Below are 15,798 nucleotides of genomic sequence, written 5' to 3' on the forward strand. Positions count from 1 at the left end.
CACGCACACACACACGATGGACATGAAAAGACTTCTGAATTTCTAGGACTCAGGTCATTTCCTCCATGAAATAATCCCTGTAATTCTGCTCTTAACTGATGTCCCCTTTCCCTCAACTCCTGCTAAGTCTTTTTCCATATTTTATTCAAATGTATTTATGAATAACTGTCAAGGACTCACCATTGTTGGAAGCACTGGGAACATGAGCCTGAGCAAATGCAGATGTGCACCTGGACCGTCACAGAGGTATGGAGACACATGGTTACGTATTACAGAGAAATTGCATCACACGAGACTTCAAAATTCCCCCAAATTTCAAACGTGAGGAATATTTCTTTACTCTTAGATTGCAAGCCCCTAAAAAGCAGAACATTTTGCCATAGCAGCAGCAGGGGTTCAGTAAATACTTGTTGAGTCCTTGAAGATGTTCCTTTCAAAGGTCTCCAGGAAAAATAGTTGGGGGGTGGGGAAGGCCCTAGAAAAAGTTTTCTTGGAGGACATGAGTTTGAATGTGTTGTATTCACCACATCTGGGGAAACCTGGAATAATTATGGAAGGATAATGTCGAGGAAGCATTCAGGCTGGATGTAATAATAATCCCTTGTGTTCGTCCCATGGTTTTTTAGGACCATACATCCCAGGTAACCCATGATCTGTGTCTTGTGTGTTTCTTTATATATATATATATATATATATATATATATATATATATATTTATATATGAAATTTATTGACCAATTGGTTTCCATACAACACCCAGTGCTCATCCCAAAAGGTGCCCTCCTCAATACCCATCACCCACCCTCCCCTCCCTCCCACCCCCCATCAACCCTCAGTTTGTTCTCAGCTTTTAACAGTCTCTTATGCTTTGGCTCTCTCCCACTCTAACCTCTTTTTTTTTTTTTCCTTCCCCTCCCCCATGGGTTCCTGTTAAGTTTCTCAGGATCCACCTAAGAGTGAAACCATATGGTATCTGTCTTTCTCTGTATGGCTTATTTCACTTAGCATCACACTCTCCAGTTCCATCCACGTTGCTACAAAAGAATATGGAACGCTTCACGAATTTGCGTGTCATCCTTGCGCAGGGGCCGTGCTAATCTTCTCTGTATCGTTCCAATTTTAGTATATGTGCTGCTGAAGCGAGCACTCTTTATATATTTAGGTTAATTATCTTGAAAGGCTAACCTGTAAGTGTGACGGTTAGATCTAAGTAGAAGGAAATATGCAGATGTCACAATTGTGGTTACCCAGGATTAAGATTTGGTGCTTAAAGGACAGTTTCCAGGTAGTGACCGTGTGTTTGAATCCAACACAGCTTGGTCCTTACCAGATGTGCACATTTGTTGGGGACTTTGTGCTAATTATGCAAAGAGGTCCTAGAATAGCACGTGTGCCCTCTTCAAGGAAGGCCCCGTTATTTACAGTACACGTTTATAATTATTTACAGATAAGCCAGCCAGATGGATTCATTGTTTTACATAATGTCATAATTGTCTTGCATAACGTTACATAATTCTATCAATGATTAAATGCATTTCGGGACAGAATTCAACGTAGCAAGTTTGAATGTGAGCCCAGCTTTTTAGTTATGAGCAGTTATGAAGTAGAGATATGACGGATGCCATGTAGAAGGGCTCAAAGTTCTTTTATTCCTTGGCACTAGGTCTACCTGGTCAGCGATATCTAGTATCCTTGCCTGTCCAAACGAAGCATGTCTGTCTGCAGTTGGGTTTTGGAAGTGAACGATCTGTTCAGACGTTGGTGGTGTGCTCTAACGCTAGGATACGAACTACAGAAATGATCCCTAAAAGGATAGCCTTCTGAATGCTAGGATACTGAAGGGCCGTTTTAAATGATGTGACTGGAGAGATCCTAAAGCTGATTCTGCCGCCACGTATCCCAGTGTGGTGTGTGATCGCTATATTTGAAAAATGATAGAATTGAGATGTTCCATGTGTCTGTCACTGTCCATCATGGGGAGTTGTGCTGACAGACAGACTCGTTTTAGAGCTTGCACTTTCTTGCAAGAAGTCGTCCTGGTGTCTCAATGAGACCAGAAGGCGAAGCACACATTCAGGGACATGGGGTGAAGTTAGAAGTCATGGGTGTGCCCACACCCCGTTGCACAGACTGCTGTGGGGAGCATGGGAGACAGACAAATGTCACTGACTTTCTATCTTTCTGCGACCTCCATATCCATAATCAAAAAATTCACAGGACTTCAGAGCACTGGCTGGTGATGCTGTAACTGATAGAACCTGCCAGGGAGAATCTTCACAACACAGAACTTGGAATCAAGGTGCTTCTTGGCTTGTCGATGGCCACCTTCACCCCATGTCTTCACGTGGTCTTCCGTCTGTGTTTGTCTGTGTCCTAGTCTCCTCCTCCCATATGGATACCAGTCAGATTGGTTTAGGGTCCATATTCCAATGACCTAACTTAACCTCAGTTACCTCTTCAAAGACATTACCTCCAAATAAAGCCACATTCTGAGGTATCGGTTAGGATTTCAGCATGAGAATTTGGCTGGGCAAGGGGCGCCTGTGTGGTGCAGTCGGTTGAGCGTCTGACTTCATCTCAGGTCATGATCTCACAGCTCGTGAGTTCGAGCCCCGCATTGGACTCTGCTCCAGAGCCTGGAGCCTGCTTCAGATTGTGTCTCCCCGCCCCCCCCCCCTGCCCCTCTCCTCTTCGCTCTGTCTCTGTCTCAAAAAAGAAATAAAAACATTTGTATACAAAAAAAGAATTTGGCTGGGTGGGCACAATTTAGTCCATAACACCTGGAGAATTTTGAAATGGGGTGCACTTCTCCATGGGATCTACTAATTTAGGTTTTAAAATAAAACCACATTGAGATTCAGCAATTCTACTTCTAGGAATATATCTGAAGGAAATGAAAACACTATGTCAAAGAGATATCCACACCCCATGTCCATAGAAGCATAATTAACAATTGCCAAGACAACCTAAGTGTCCATTGATGGATGAATGTATACACACACACACACACACACACACACACGCACACACACACGATGGTATTCAGCCATGAAAAAAAAGAAATCTTGCCATTTTTTGACAACATGGATGGGCCTTGAGGGTGTTATGCCAAGTGAAATAAGTCAGGGAAAGACAAATACTGTATCATCTTACTTATATATTGAATCTAAAACGAAAACAAAAACAAGACCCAAACTCACAGAAGAAGAGATCAGAGTCTTGGTTACCAGAGGTAGGGGGTAGAGGGACAGGGGAATTGGAGGAGGGTGATCAAAAAGTACAAGCTTCCAGTTATAAGATACATAAGCACTAGGGAAATGACGTCCAACATGATGCCTACAGCTAACACTGTTGCATAATATACAGGAAAGTTGTTTTTTTTTAAAGTTTATTTATTTATTTTGAGAGAGAGAGCACGGGAGAGGCAGGGAGAGAGGGAGACAGAGAGAGAATTCCAAACAGGCTCCGCACGGACAGCGAGACACAGGGCTTAAATCCCGTGAGATCATGACCTGAGCTGAAATCAAGAGTCAGAAGCTTAACCAACTGAGCCACCCAGGTGCCCCAACAGGAAAGTTCTTTTTTTTTTTTTTTTTTTTTTTTTTCAAATCAAGAGTCAGCTGCTCAACCAACTGAGCCATCCAGGCAACCCCCCACCCAGGACATTTTTAAAGCTTCATTTATTATATTTGATTGATGTGTGTAGTTAATGGTTCTTGGATGAATGAATGAATGAATGAATGAACGAATGAATGAATCCTCCCTACCTTCTCTCACTAACACGTCTTCACTAGTCCAAATTCTACCCATTTTATTTTTTTATTTTTTTAATTTTTTCAACGTTTATTTATTTTTGGGACACAGAGAGACAGAGCATGAACAGGGGAGGGGCAGAGAGAGAGAGGGAGACACAGAATCGGAAACAGGCTCCAGGCTCTGAGCCATCAGCCCAGAGCCTGACGCGGGGCTCGAACTCCTGGACCGCGAGATCGTGACCTGGCTGAAGTCGGACGCTTAACCGACTGTGCCACCCAGGCGCCCCGGAAAGTTCTTAAGACAGTAAACCCTGAGTAGTCATCACAAGGAAAAAATATATAGTCTTTCTGTTTTCTGTCGACATGAGAGGATGGGTATTAACTAACTTTAGTGTGGTGATCATTACATGATACATACAAGTCAAGTCGCCTTAAACTTACGCAGTGTGTCAGTTACATCTCAATAAAAGTGCAAGAAACACAATTCCGTGGAGAGTAACAATGAATTTTCTAAGCTCTTATTTTAGGTGTGTTACCCAATTTTGCTAGGCCTCCGGGGTCTAATCTGAAATATGGTGTTAATAATACTTGCTTTAATTTCTTTTTCTGATGATCCATCTGATGAGGTGTTGGCGATGAAAGGGATTGGAAAATATAAATTACTGTACATATAAAAATATTAATGTTGGTAATAACAGTAATAAAATTATACAATACATATCTCGGGGGTACATTCTGTGGGTTAAAGCTCCTTCTGCCAAGATTACCCTACTACTTGGACAGGTATCTGATGGCTGTCTCTTTCTTTTTTTCTTTTCTTTTTCTTTGTTTAATTGAAGTATCACTGTCTGTTTTCTACATAAAGAATCAGTATTCACTCTTTTTTTAATAATTAAAAAAATTTAATGTTTATTTTTTGAGAGAGAGACACACATACACACACACACACACACACACACACACACAGAGTGCTGGCCGGGGAGGGGCAGAGGGAGGTGGAAACACAGAATCCAAAGCCGGCTCCAGGCTCTGAGCTGTCAGCTGTCCGCACAGAAGCCAAGACGGGGCTCGAACCCTCGCTTTTGAATAATGGCAGCCTAGCCTACCATTTATCTGTCTGATAAGATTTTTTGAGTGAAAATATGTCCAAATATAAAAAAGAGGGAAGCCCAGGCAATGAGGTTCCCTATCTTTGTTTTCATTTTGCTTTTGATATTGGCCATTATTTCTTTTTCCACGTTGACTTGCTTTCTAGATATTATCTTGGGGATATTTTGGATAGAGAAATTTTCTAAGCTGGTAATAGCCATTTTATTATTGCTTTTTTTTTTTTTTTTTTGCTTGTAGAATAGACTTCTGTTAGAGGTACGGTCTATGAAAATGAGTAATAATCTCACTGCGCATCTGTTATTAACTACGGAGCATATGAAAGAAAAGAAGGAATTTTAAGCTTGTTTTACATGACTCCAGAGTGGAACTAAGATCAGTAGATGTACGATATGGGTGAACAGATCTCAATTCATGAGAAGAAAGAACTTTCTAGAAGTCAGAATACAGAAAATTGGGATGCTTTCCTAGCAGACTCTTTTGCTGAAGTCTTCTTCTAAGCTGGAAATCTCTCAACCTCTGCTTCTAATACTGGCTAGTGTTTCAAAGAAGATAATTGGGAACACAGCCTGAAACGGTCTTACCAGACATCCATGCTAAAACTGTAAGCAGTGCTTGGCGTGGCTGGCCTCGAACCAGTGTTTGGTTAACCTTCGAAGCTGCTCTGGGATATTGTGGGGTGAGTGAGTAGTGGGTACACAGAATGGTGAGACATTGGCAGTGGGTGATCACTGGGTCGTAGTCACTGATACGAAATGCATATTTTCTAGAATCAGAAAATGGGAGTATCAGGAAATCATAAATATTACCTTTAGACACAGCTAATCCCCTGGCTTCTCTCTGAAAGGCAAGACCTTAAGTAACATCAACAGGTCCATTCGGAGCAGTGAAACAAGTCGTGTACAAGTACACGGGGTTAGATAGTCTTTGCCGGGAGGGAAGAAATCAGTCAAGGTCAAAGTATATCTGGATGAAACCAGGATGACCATAAAACCCAGGGGGGAGATAGCATATACTGGATGGCCTGATTCTCTGTCTTTGCTAGATTCAACTTTCTTTCCCCACCACTGCCAGCCGGTGGCACAGAGAGGTGGGTAAGGATAAGCAAATATTTACTGAAAGCCTGTTACGTGCTAGGCACTCTATATATCCTAACTCTCTTAGTTCTTATGATCATCTTCCGTGGTAGGCAGATGAGGAAACAGTGTCAGGAGGGCTAGTTGGGATCTACATCTGGATCTGGTTCCGTTAGCCTGTATTTTTCGTGACATGTGCTGAGTAAGGAAAGGAGAGAGAAGATGAGAGCGGGTGTTCATACTCTACCTGTTGGTTAAGTGTTATTAATTGTTAATAATGGTTAAGTATTATTAACCATTGTTATTAACAACCAATTGTTAATAATGGTTAAGTATTATTAATTGTTTTATTAATTGTATTGCCCCAGAGATATAAAATTGCTGTGGTGATCCTTCCACGCTGTGACATTCAGAATCCTAGTCAGAAAAATGCCTTTTTCTTTCTTTCTTTCTTTCTTTCTTTCTTTCTTTCTTTCTTTCTTTCTTTCTTTCTTTCTTTTTTTCTTTCTTTTCTTTTCTTTTCTTTTCTTTTCTTTTCTTTTCTTTTCTTTTCTTTTCTTTTCTTTTTTCTTCCTTCCTTTCTTTTCCTTCTTTCTTTCTTTCTTTCTTTCCTTCTTTTCTTTCTTTTTTCCTTCTTTCTTTCCTTCTTTCTTTCCTTTCTTTCTTTCTTTCTTTCCTTCTTTCTTTCTTCCTTTCTTTCTTTCTTTTTTTCCTTCTTTCTTTCCTTCTTTCTTTTCTTTTCTTTTCTTTTCTTTCTTTCCTTCTTTCTTTTCTTTCTTCCTATTTTTTTAAATGTTTATTTAATTTTGAGAGAGAGAGAGAGAGAGAGAGAGAGAACATAAGCATGTGAGGGGCAGAGAGGGAGGTAGACACAGAATCCAAAGCAGGCTCCAGGCTCTGAGCCATCAGCATAGAGCCCGACGAGGGACTTGAACCCACGAACCGTGAGATCATGACCTGAGCTGAAGTGGGTCGCTTAACCGGCTGAGCCACCCAGGCACCCCAAAGGATGCCTTTTTCTAATCAACCAAATTTTTTAATTACTGTGTCTTGGTACCCTGTTAACTTTCGCCCCCCCCCCCCCCTTGTAAATCTGAAAGTACTTGAACATCCTGGAACTTTTAACCCCCATTTTGAGCTCCGCATCCCACCTGTCCCTGCTCCTGCTTAGGTGACTCATCATGAGGATGGCCTGGTCAGAGTTTATCAGACATCTGTTATTCATCTTTAAAGCTCCACCCGATTCTACTCTTATCTCTACCTGGCTTCTCCTTTTCAGTTATACCCTCCCCCCACTCCCTCTTCCCACCAGGCCTCATTCCTGACCTCTGCTTTTTCCCCTTTTCCATTCATTGTTACAACATGTCCTTCCAGGTGGGGACTCAGCTTAAGCATCCAAAAAAAACCCAGAGCGTGTCAAGTGAGAGCTTCTCAAAGTCCCTAAAAACATAGACCATGCAGACTGAAACAAAAGATATTTACGACACCATCTACTTTAGCTTCCTTGACCTGTCTCGATATCACGCGGGCAATTCTTCACCCCCTTTCAGATTCTTTGTGGAATTCGGGTCTTAGGCACACGTGGTATCGTTACCTCCCCTTTTCACCTAATAACACAATCTATTACAATGTAGCTGTTAGTACCTGTATAGGTTTTCTTGTACAGTGTACCGTTTAAAAAAAATTTTTTTTAATGTTTTTATGTATTACTGACAGACAGAGAGACACAGAGCATGAGCAGGGGAGGGGGTAGAGAGAGGGGGAGACACAGAATCCGAAGCAGGCTCCAGGCTCTGAGCTGTCAGCACAGAGCCCGACGCCGGGCTTGAACTCACCAACCGTGAGATCATGACCTGAGCCGAGGTCGGTCGCTTAACCAACTGAGCCACCCAGGCGTCCCGTACGTGTACCATTTTAATTTAACCAATGATTTGTTATTGTACATTGATCTTGCTTCCCAATTTTTCTTGCTATCAACTGCCCTAATGCGAACATCTTTGTGGCTAAGTCATAGCGCGATTTTCCATGTACTCTCTTAGGGCAAATTCCTAGAAATGGAAATTCTGGCTCCACTTATATGCATGTATTTAACCCTACTGAACGAGGTTGCCTAAATTACTTTTCAGAAAGGTTATCTCAGTGTGCTGTCCCAGCGGAAGTGTGGGAAAGGTTCCTGTAAATAATTTAAGAAGAATGGTATCGTTCCTCCTGGCTCATCACTAATTAGTCATGTGCCCTTTGGTAAACCAACAACGTTTATCGCTCTCAAGTTGATTCATATGTAAAATCAAGGCTTTGGATTAGAACTCCATCTTTCTCCAGCTGTCATTCTGTGGTGCCCTTTCACAGAGTGGGGATGACTGCACTCCCGAATGTTCTTTGGGGTTCTCAAAAGGGGCTGTTCTCAAAAGGGATTTTAGAGAATGGAGCCTTAAAAGACTTCTCCTGAAGTCTTCTCTGGGGAGAAGGAAAGCATTTTTCTTTGTGGCACAAAATACTTAACACAATTGCCTTAAATCTTGTCCAATTTTCAGGGAACAATGTTGGTGGAGGCTATTACCATTGTTCCCTTTTGGGGGGTTTTCATTTACAGATGAATAAATAGAGGACGTGGCTGGCCGGAGAGCGGCTCAGCCTTAGGGGTGAGTCAGAGGTTAGGGAGGAAAGTGCTAGACTTGTCTCTATGGGGCTAGCGACACGTAGGCTAGTCTTCAATGCAGAGAATGTTCTGCCTCAAGATACAGTTCTGGGTTTATCTAAAGAGGTGATGAGGGCTAATAGATTAAGTTCTTCCAAAACACCCTCCTCCAACAGGGCCCTGGGCATATCAGCAGCAGGATGCTCTTTCCCCGATCTTAGGTGGGATCTCCACCTTTTTTTTTTTTTTCCTTACCTCTGGCGGTGAGCAATCAGGTCACCATGTATCCTATGTGTCTTGAGACATGAGCCGATAAAAATACAGTTGAGAAGAATCATAAAATAGCATAGAGAGTAGCAGTGGGGGTGTCTGGGTAGCTCAGTCGGTTAAGGGTTCAACTTTGGTTCAGGTCATGGTCTCACAGTTTGTAAGTTCGAGCCCCACGCCGGGCTCTGTGCCGATGGCTCGGAGCCTGGAGCCTGCTTCAGATTCCGTGTCTCCCTCTCTCTCTGCCCCTCCTCGCCCGCTCACAGTCTGTCTTTCTCTCTAAAATAAACATTAAAAAAAAAAAAAAGAAAAAAATGCATAAATCTGATGGAAAAGTAAAAACATGAGTGCTGCTATCTGTCTTAGCTTAGAGACCTTAAATCCTTACAGAACAAAGGCTTCTGGGAGACTAGCACACATTGTGGTCAATGAAAATATGTGCACGTTCTTCTGTTCCGAACGCCACGAAGCTGGTGAGAAGTATTCCCCTTAATTCATTCTAGGTTGAAATGGGGCACAAGAGAGGAAGTGACTCCTGTAGGATCAGAAACTAGGTGATTGATTATTGAAGCAGGAAGGGCTGGGTGGTCTAGAACTTTCCCCATAGTGCCTTTAGAAGGAAGATTCCCTCACGCCACACCCTTTATGCCACTCAGACCATCTGATTTTCCTGTGCTTTGTTTAGGAAAGTATATAGATAATGGAAGTTGACTTTTCATGTTTCTAGGCAATTCTGTGGGAAAGAGTAACCAGTTGTTCAGTTTTCACATACTTCTTTTTCTTTGCGGTGATGAGAGCTACACTCAAGAAGACCGGGCCCATGGAAGCTGTCCAGTTTCTTTGCTGATCTTTTTGAGTGCTTCCAGAATATCTAAAATGAAGATCCCCTCCCCTATATGTTTTTAATCAGATATTGCAGAATGGATATGATGAGTCTGTCACGAGCAGATTGTGAAGGGGGTCCTGTTCTGAACATGTTTCATTACTGGGGTTTGGTTAAAGTCCCACGATAAAAATAGGATCTGAACATTGCTGCTAAGGAGGCTTCCCTCGTTAATTTCCCAAACACTGAGTATCTGAATGAGTGTTTCCAGAGTGTTGGGCATTTTCCGAAACCCACAGAACCAAGCATTTGCAAGCAGCAACTTTATCTGTTCCCCCTGTGTCCGGCACTGTGCTTGGCATATAAGGGCTGGTTAAATGGGGGTGCCTGGGTGGCTCAGTCGGTTAAGTGACTAAACCCACCCCATCATTCATTCACTCATTCATTCACACATTCATTCATTTAACCAGCACTTTTCTTGAAAAAAAATTTTTTTTAATGTTTTATTTATTTTTGAGGCAGAGAGAGACAGAGCATGAGCAGAGGAGGGGCAGAGAGAGAGAGGGAGACGCAGAATCCGATGCAGGGTCCAGGCTCCGAGCTGTCAGCACAGAGCCTGATGCGGAGCTCGAACTCACAAACCGTGAGATCACGACCTGAGCCGAAGTCAGACGCTTAACCGACTGAGCCGCCCAGGCGCCCCTCCATTTGATTATGTGTAACCCTTAACAATTGCCTGCTAGGATTGTTACCTTTCCTCAATTATTTGCTCAAATAATACTTTTTAAAATGATTCCTTATTTATTATTTTTCAGGTAATACTTGTCATGCTCAGAGGGTCCGCTGACGGCAACGTTGTATGTCCCAGGTTTCTGCTTGGCGCACTTAACGGAGGTGGCGTGGTTTCAGCAGGTGGATGCAGAGAGAAACGTGCATGGTTACAATCAGGCTAGAAGAGAAGTTAGTGCATTGGGACTTCAAGGTAACCGGCCAACAAGAAAGAGCTCAAGGATTGCCTCCTCGATCACTCAGAGTTCTCCTTCACACAGCCTATCCCTGCTCCGATGGAAAAAAGGGCTGAGGAGCAGAGAGAGAGCTGCAGACAGGAAGCAGAGCTCCTAAATGCAGCCCAATGGCTAATGCTAAGGGAGGGGGAGAAGCGGAAGAGGATTTCCTCCTGCTGATCTCATTCGACGTTCATGGCAACCTATGAGGCAGGCATTGCCACTCTACCCATTTCATAGGAAACCGGGGCCCAGAGATGTCAAGTAAATTGCCTAGATTGAACAGCTGGCAGGGGACAGAACAAAGATTCTAGCTCGGGACGTCTGACTCCATTCTTAACCCGAATTAACCGCCACATTGTGTTAATTTGTGTTCCCTTCACTTGGCAAATCTTCATTCGCAGAATTTGGATTAAGGCAAATATTTACTGGAAGACGATGCATCATGTGAACTTTTTTTTTTTTCAACGTTTTTATTTATTTTTGGGACAGAGAGAGACAGAGCATGAACGGGGGAGGGGCAGAGAGAGAGGGAGACACAGAATCAGAAACAGGCTCCAGGCTCTGAGCCATCAGCCCAGAGCCCGACGCGGGGCTCGAACTCCCGGACCGCGAGATCGTGACCTGGCTGAAGTCGGACGCTTAACCGACTGCGCCACCCAGGCGCCCCCCCCTTTTTTTTAAATAAGGTATCCTCCTCTGTAAGAAAAAAATCCATAATAGAGTATCTTAGAGACTGCCCAACAGATGTCTAGTTTAAAAATATCCCCAAGGCCCGGGCGCCTGGGTGGCTCAGTTGGTTGAGCTACCGACTTCGGCTCAGATCATGACCTCACAGCTTGTGGGTTCAAGCCCCACCTGGGGCTTTGTGCTGACAGCTCGGAGCCTGGAGCCTGCTTCGGATTCTGTGTCTCCCTCTCTCTCTCTGCCCCTCCCCGACTCATGCGCTGTCTCCCTCTCCCTCAAAAATAATTGAACATTAAAAAAATATCCCTGATGCCTATTTATTAATTCTTACTAACAGTATCCTAAAGACGATGACACTGGTCTGAGAGTCTAAAATCAGCTGCCACAGTGGTCTTACACGCCAGGACTTCTCCCTGGCCGTGAGCCCTTGAGGGATGGGATCGGTTGAGGAGAAGAGTCAAGTGAATTACTCTGGAGCCTGCCAGGTTGACGGTAATGTGGGAGGTTTTGGTTGGCTTCTCCTGGGCACGGCTTTCTTTTTTCATTGGGACACTCCAGTAGCGAAAGCAAAGTTAGGGACAGATCAGACACACACCTCCGAGATGAGCGTTGGCGTCGAAGAAACGTTTCCCCGTATGTGGCTGTATCACACGCGTTTTCGCTTCGTTTTTTTATGTTACGCTTGAAATGTAGAAGAGTGCTCCTGCGGTAGCCTTTACAGTTACTTCTTTGGCCATGTTTGGTTTGGCAGTTAAGAAAAAAATCAACAGAAGGATTGCATTTCAATGGCCTCACACCTAATCCTCAGGCAAATGATTTGTCCACGCTTAATATAAAATACTTATGATGTATTGTTTGATGTGAACACTGGTTCTAATAAAATGGTGCCTGAGGTACAGTTCTTTAGCTGGTAATACCCCATTTGTGTGGGCCTGTACGCATCGGATATAAAGCCATTATGATAAAATATGTCCTCTTTAGCCTGATAAAAACGCAAACTGGGGTATAGGACGCATGCCGAGAGAGAAAAGATGCTATAAAACACAAAGCCCCTTATGGTATTTGGCGTTGGCACAGGGGACAAGCCAGTCAGCGCTTCTCTGGGTGGAATCTTCCCGGCCGCCTCGGAGGAATGTCCGTTTAATCATTTAAGGCCCTTTATTTGAATCTAATGTTGTGCCGAATCCAACTACATTGAGCGGCTGCGTTTGTGAAGTTTTTATAAATGGGAAGGAACAGCTGCATTAAAAGAGTGGATTTCAAGCACAAAGGAAGGTTAACGGAAGCACATCCAATTCAGCCTACCCTGGATAGCAATCTCTGCTCTCAAATATCCACTTGCTATAACCTTTTTCTCCAGGACCCCGTGCTGCTTAGAAGCATGCAAGGTTAATAATAGGAGGCGAAAAAATGCTCGGCGTTTCAAGATGCAACATTCATCTTACCATTGCACTAATGCGGGGATGACAGAAAGTCACTTTCAACCTCCTTTCCTGCTGCTTATATTACCTGCGTGTTGTGAGATACTCCTTCAGGTATTGGAGAATGAGCACTTGTTCATATGGTGTTCTAAGAAAGAGAGGCGTATTTGCCATTATCCTCATCTGATTTAATGCTTTTTTTAAAAAATGTTTATTTATTTTGAGAGAAAGAGAGTGAGCGAGCACATGAGCAAGGGAGGGGCAGAGAGAGAGAGGGAGAGAGAGAGAATCCCAAGCAGGTCCCCGGCTGTCGGCAAAGAGGTGACACGATCTCATGAGATTATGACCTGAGCCAAAAATCGAGAGTCAGACGCTTAACCGACTGAGACACCCAGGCGCCCCATGAAAGTATCTTACCTTTGACTACGAATCTGGAAGTAAAAAAAAAAATGGAAAAAAAAAGAAAAAAAAAAAAAAAGAAACTAAGCCTGGGTGGCTCAGTAGTTTAAGCCTCTGACTCTTAATCTCAGCTCCGGTCATGATCTCTTGGTCTGTGGGTTTGAGCCCCACATCAGGCGGAGCCTTCTTGGGATTCTCTCTCTCCCTCTCTTTCTGTCCCTCCCCTGCTTGTGCTCTCTCTCTCTCTCTCTCAAAATACATAAATAAACTTAAAAAAATGAAAACAGAAATGGCCACAAAGGGGAGAGAGCAGGGAAGATAGAAAGATGTCACTTCTTTCCTTCAACTTAATGGTGTTGCTTCATTAGCACAACCCTTGTAGAAACCGTGCTAATCCTCAGTGAAAGCCACAGAGACAAATGTGCCCACAGCACCCACGACGACTTTGGATCCAGAATGGATCTCGTGTCCCTGGACACCCTGAAGGGGGCAGCGAAGTCAGTGAGAGGACTCTCACGGCTCCCACCCTGCGGTCCTGGTCCATCAGCCTGCGGGAAAGAGGCTTAGGTTCTACTTAATTGAGGGAAGCTCGAGAAAGAATGGCCGGCTAATTCTGGAACCCTCCTTTTAGCCCTGGCTCTAGAACTAGAACCCAGAGCCCCGTACTTGTGGAGCCCCATCGGCATGTGTTCAGCTCTTCAGGTCAGACCAGCAACTATGTTGGAGGCTTTCCGGGGCTTTCCGCATCCAGGGCATGTGACATTTCCTGAGGAGATGGTCACTTCCCAGATCAGATTCCCACTGGTGGGAGTGGAGCTGGAAGCTGATGCTATGGAAGAGGTGGAACTCAGATCGGAGACAGCAGGAAAATAAGGCAACCTTTCAGTGACTGGAAAGGAGGCACCCCTTTGCTCCTACCAAAACTTCTCTCCAGTTCAGTCCTGAATGTTTTCCTATCCTTCCTTCTTACTCAGTTCTTGGTCCAATGCCCAACAGTGAAGCCAAGGAGATCCTCCTTTATTATCGTCCTGTCCCAGGCACGAGTGGGCCCTTATATCCTCCTTAGAGTTTAAATCTTTTCTTCAATAGGCTTTAAGACCCCCTTGCAAACGCTTCTGTGGATTTGTAATTTTGTTATTCCACATCACACTGCTTCAGTTACATAAAGGAAGAAATGGGTTGTGTTTAGGAATCTTTTATTTACAGACTTCTTCTCCCCCCCCCCCCCCATTGCAAATGGTACTTCATTTTTTTAAAGGAGGCTATTCTTTTATTTTCAAAAACTCCTTCAGATGGGTACGCAGGGGCTTTGCTCTTTTATCCAGCTACCTGAGAGAGCGCCTGTTATTAGCATCAAGCCCACTATTATATGAGCATTAGAGAAAAATAGCCACTTGCGTAGCTATTCTTTATTAGGAAAAAAAAAAAAGACATGTTGAGAATTCAGAATCCTTTCCAGGGGAAGGAGAAATTGGCTGTCTAGCATATTATAAACAAGCGAAATAATGCAATCAGAAACTTGCTACCATACCCAGCCGTACTTAGAATTCTTTTTTGGTCCTTAAAAAAAAAAAAGCATTATTTTGGTTATTGACATGAAATGGTCTTGCTGTTGACATTTTTGATTTCTAGCTTTCAGCCAGAGATACGACAATTTTTGGTTTTAGAATCTTCTTTTTTATTTAAGGATTTTATTTTTTATTTAAAAAAATTTTTTTTAACATTTATTTATTTTTGAGACAGAGAGAGACAGAGCATGAACAGGGGAGGGTCAGAGAGAGAGGGAGACACAGAATCTGAGACGGGCTCCAGGTTCTGAGCAGTCAGCACAGAGCCTGACGCAGGACTCGAACTCACATACCGCGAGATTGTGACCTGAGCCGAAGTCGGACGCTTAACCAACTGAGCCACCCAGGCGCCCCTTAAAGATTTTATTTTTAAGCGATGTCTACACCCAATGTGGGGCTCGAAGTCACCACCCTGAGATCAAGAATCACATGCCCTACTGACTGAGCCAGCCAGGCGTCCCTAGAATTGTCAAATAGATTCAAAATTCCCTTTCTGGGTGACTATACTCCAAGGACCATCCGTAATCAGTAATTCTCTGCTATCACTAGTTTCCTGGCTTCAAATGTCTGTTGTTGCAGGTCTCTCAGGGTGGGGGTGGAAAATACAGAACTACAGACATGCTCTCTGGTAAGAATTCTCTGCGGTTAGAGGGCATTGGTCTTCTGAGAAGTTCAGTTTGGATTATCCTCTTTTTTTTTTAAATGTGTATTTATTTTTGAGAGACAGAAACATGGCACGAGTGGGGGAGGGAGAGAGAGTGGGGGAGACACAGAAAGCGAAGCAGGCTCCAGACTCCGAGCTGTCAGCACAGAGCCGGACGCAGGGCTCGAACTCACAAGCTGTGAGATCATGACCTGAGCGGAAGTCTGACGCTCAGCCCACTGTGCCACCCCGGTGCCCCCCTCTTTTTTTTTTTTAAATATTTATTTTGAGAGAGTGAGTGCATGCTTGGGGGAGGGGCAGAAAGAGAGGGAGAGAGAGATGCTCCCCAGCAGGCTCCACGCCACCCACAGGGAGCCTGACTCTGGCTCTATTCTCGAACCCCTGAGCGC

The 15,798-nt window shown here is 43.7% G+C and overlaps 1 non-coding gene across 1 annotated transcript; it reads right to left on the minus strand.

Moving 5' to 3' along the window:
• Positions 1-1,040: 1,040 nt before the first annotated feature.
• Positions 1,041-1,147, minus strand: LOC122490749. Its single transcript, XR_006299258.1, has one exon. It is a non-coding gene; the product is annotated as a U6 spliceosomal RNA (small nuclear RNA).
• Positions 1,148-15,798: the final 14,651 nt, after the last annotated feature.

Source organism: Prionailurus bengalensis, chromosome B2 (genome assembly GCF_016509475.1).
Source record: "Prionailurus bengalensis isolate Pbe53 chromosome B2, Fcat_Pben_1.1_paternal_pri, whole genome shotgun sequence".
NCBI classification, from domain to species: Eukaryota; Metazoa; Chordata; class Mammalia; order Carnivora; family Felidae; genus Prionailurus; species Prionailurus bengalensis.